The sequence below is a fragment of the Callorhinus ursinus genome, unplaced genomic scaffold, assembly GCF_003265705.2.
Source record: "Callorhinus ursinus isolate GAN/ISIS: 27379988/994484 unplaced genomic scaffold, GSC_fseal_2.0 scaffold2, whole genome shotgun sequence".
Lineage (NCBI taxonomy): Eukaryota > Metazoa > Chordata > Mammalia > Carnivora > Otariidae > Callorhinus > Callorhinus ursinus.
The window spans coordinates 55,068,786-55,072,082 of NW_027397064.1; the positions used below are offsets into that span (position 1 = coordinate 55,068,786).

Below are 3,297 nucleotides of genomic sequence, written 5' to 3' on the forward strand. Positions count from 1 at the left end.
TTTGTTTGGAAATTTACCAAGAATTTTTCATTTCAGAAAATCATGTTAACTGATGTTGCTGGTATCAATTGCCAATATGAGCTGCCATGATGCAGTTTGTGTTTGTGTGCACTGGAGTAGTGACATTCATGATAATTCTGTGTGTATATACATATATATCTGTTTGTGGCTAGAGTAGAAAGACCAGAGTCTCAATATAGGTCTCCAATTTTTATCACTATCTTGAATCATGAAGAAGCACTAAGGTTTTCATCAAAGAGTAATATTTTGTAGTGAAATATTATCACCTTTAGCTATGTGGTCCACTGTGAGTTTACATTTCTCCTTAGGGAATGTGAACATTTGTACATTTCTTTATGTGGAGCCAGACCTTCCTCTTCAACCAGAGAGTAAATCAGGACACTCTGCTGTTGAAGGAGGGGAACAAGGGTTTCTCCAACTCAGTAAGAGAGAGATTCTCTTCTTTTGGCTCTCTCTCCTTTGACCCATGCTGGGCATGTTCACACATCTCCCTATTTTCCATCTCCAAGCGTATCACCTGCTCCTGTGAAGTATCAAGATTATGAGGACTAGGTCTCCACAACTGTTCCCTAGGTCATTTTTCACATTTAAAGTTGCTTAAATTTATGATTATCATCCCCATTAGTCTCAGAGGAGTAGAAGTTCTTGGACTCCAGAGAATGAAGACCTCCACATTATCCAAGGATGCCATTAACCCTTTCTTTATATAAGATTTCTTCTGATTCCTTTCTTGGCAGCATTAACTTCTCCTGGATCTAGTATCAGCTTGATTATCAAGAAGAAATGTTCAAATGAGATTATTTTTAAATGACCTTTTATTTCTTAGCTATTTCTCTAGCAAGAATACAAACAGCCCACTTTCCTGAGGACTTGTTGTGTATCAGGCACAATTCTGAGTTCTCTATGCATATTGTTTCATGTAACTGTCATAAATAACCATGTGAGGTAGATGCTATTATTATCCCCATTTCATAGATAAGAAATCTTGGAAAGGTTAAATAACTTGCCTAGGATTTCATAATTAATAAGTGTCCTTCTCTGTCCATCAAATGTAACTCATTTAATGCCCTAAATAGAAAAGCATCCCAGAGAAAAATAAATTGAGAAAGTACGAAAGTGTGAGACTAAATCCATCACCAAGACATTCCAACAGAGTTGTGGTCATGGTAGGCCTAGCATTTCCCTAAATATTGGCTCACAATCACTTTCTCATTACTCATATCTAAACTATATATAGCAACAATATGTCATTGGGAGAAGAATGACTCTTAACAGTCGATGCTAACAGATTTCAGTGTATGTCTCTTTTTACTTTGGCTGCTGTCCTACTTAATTGGCAAATTATTCCTAATCAGAGAACCGAAAAGAATAAAATTTAATAGCAAGTCACTCGGTTTCTCTGAGCCTAGGTATCTGTTTCCAAACATGTGACCCTTGTTTTCCTTATCTTTATGGCCTGGAGCAGAGAAGTGTGGATGACTATGGTTTATACTAACAAGGCCAGTGCCATGGTTTTAAATTATTTCATGTAAGCTTTTCTTTATGCTTTTACCACAGATGATGCCCTTAATCTTGGTCCTGAACTGTTGATTTTCAGAAGGACCAGGGGAGAAGATGAATCCACCGTTTCTACTGAAAAACATTCCCTAAATGTTGGACCCTGAGTAGATGAGCCACGTGTTGTCAGTTGGTACTCGGCTCCTCCCAGACTTTCTATTCCCTCATATTTCTAGGACTAGAAACCTACTTCCTCCGTTACTCAGACCCCCTTGTCAGCTGGGTTCTGTTGGGTTCTACCAATGAGAAGCCCTCAGGTGAGATTGGAAGGTAGGAGGGTTCTGCATCCGGCAGCAATGTCGATGGGAAAACGGGCTCGTGGTTTTTCCCCAGCAGCAGCATTTCTGGCCAGTGTGATTCATGCTCTGAGCAACTTAGCTTTTTTTCCCTTTCACTTCTTCAGCCCCGGCATTTTCTTATAGTTACTTATCTTTGTGAAACCTTGTGCCTTTCCTTATTTGCACCTCTAGCCCTTCCGATATGTTTGTAATCAATTTTCTGTATCACATTGCATTTCAAACCACTTTGAAATGAAGTGGTTTCTATTTTCTGGCATAGACACCAACTTGAAAATAAGTAGGGGGAAATTTATAAGAGCCAATAGCATCATTGTCACAGATAAAAGATAAATTTGATCTGCTGGCTGATTTTATTTATTGTAGCATGAAAAGAAATTAAAGATAGTTTATACACAGTAAATGGTAAGTAGGCACACATATCTAGCTCCAGTGGATTATATCCTGAGAACAAAAAGGATTGCAACAAAACAAGCAAGCAAGCAAACAAAACAAAAAGGATAAAAGGCTCTTAAACTATTTTTACTTATAATATGTAGGTAGAAGTGTTGGTATTGTTTTCTGAGATTCTTCTAGAGCACTATGTGATAAAACAAATAATTATATTGATGTCACTGTGTATGTTTTTCAAAATGGAAAAAGAGATACAGATGTAAGATTCATGAGGTTACATTAAAAACTCCGTGGTCTTAAAAAACAAAACTCTGTGGTCTTAAAAACAAAAGAAAACAAAACAAAAAACTCTGTGGTCTTAAAAAACAAAAGAAAACAAAACAAAAAACTCTGTGGTCTTGAACTGCAATTGGAATTAGCATTTTAAAAACCTCTTGAGGTATCTTATCTTTTTTTTTTTTCACCATATCATTATTTTTAATGTCCAGCATTTACAATCCGAGGGCCAGAGCTTTCTCCCCAACTCAAGTTTATAAATTCTCAATTGGCTTGTGAGGCCAATGGGGATACTTCTTCTTGTTTAATCTGGTTTCTGGGAAGACTTCATTCAGATCCTCAATGGTCATCTGATCAAATGGAATTATGTTCCTCATCTTCTCCAGCTCTTTTTCATATTCCTCAATCCTGGCCTTTGAGAGAGACAAAAACTCGGCGCAACTTTTCACATCTTCTTTTTCTTCAGCATCCACCTGAACAGTATATTTATCCTCTGGCACAGGAACCTTCAGGGCATTAAACTTCTTCTCAAAGTCATCTACCAAACCAGCCTTCGCCACATTGGCCTTGTAGTAAGCCCAGTCGATAGCAGCTGGTTTCTCAGGGAGAGTAGCCAACCTGGAGGTAAGTGTCTCATTCCAGGATTTCAGGGAGTTGGCAATGGCCTTCTGGTTTTGGGGTATGATCTCCCCAAAAGCTACCCAGTGAATGGTTTTTAGAGCAAGTTTTCGCGCAGCCATCTTGAGATCCTTCA

At 38.1% G+C, this 3,297-nt stretch overlaps 1 pseudogene; it reads right to left on the reverse strand.

The window, feature by feature from the left end:
* Nucleotides 1–2,780: 2,780 nt before the first annotated feature.
* Nucleotides 2,781–3,297, reverse strand: LOC112836036 (ATP synthase peripheral stalk subunit d, mitochondrial pseudogene; annotated as a pseudogene).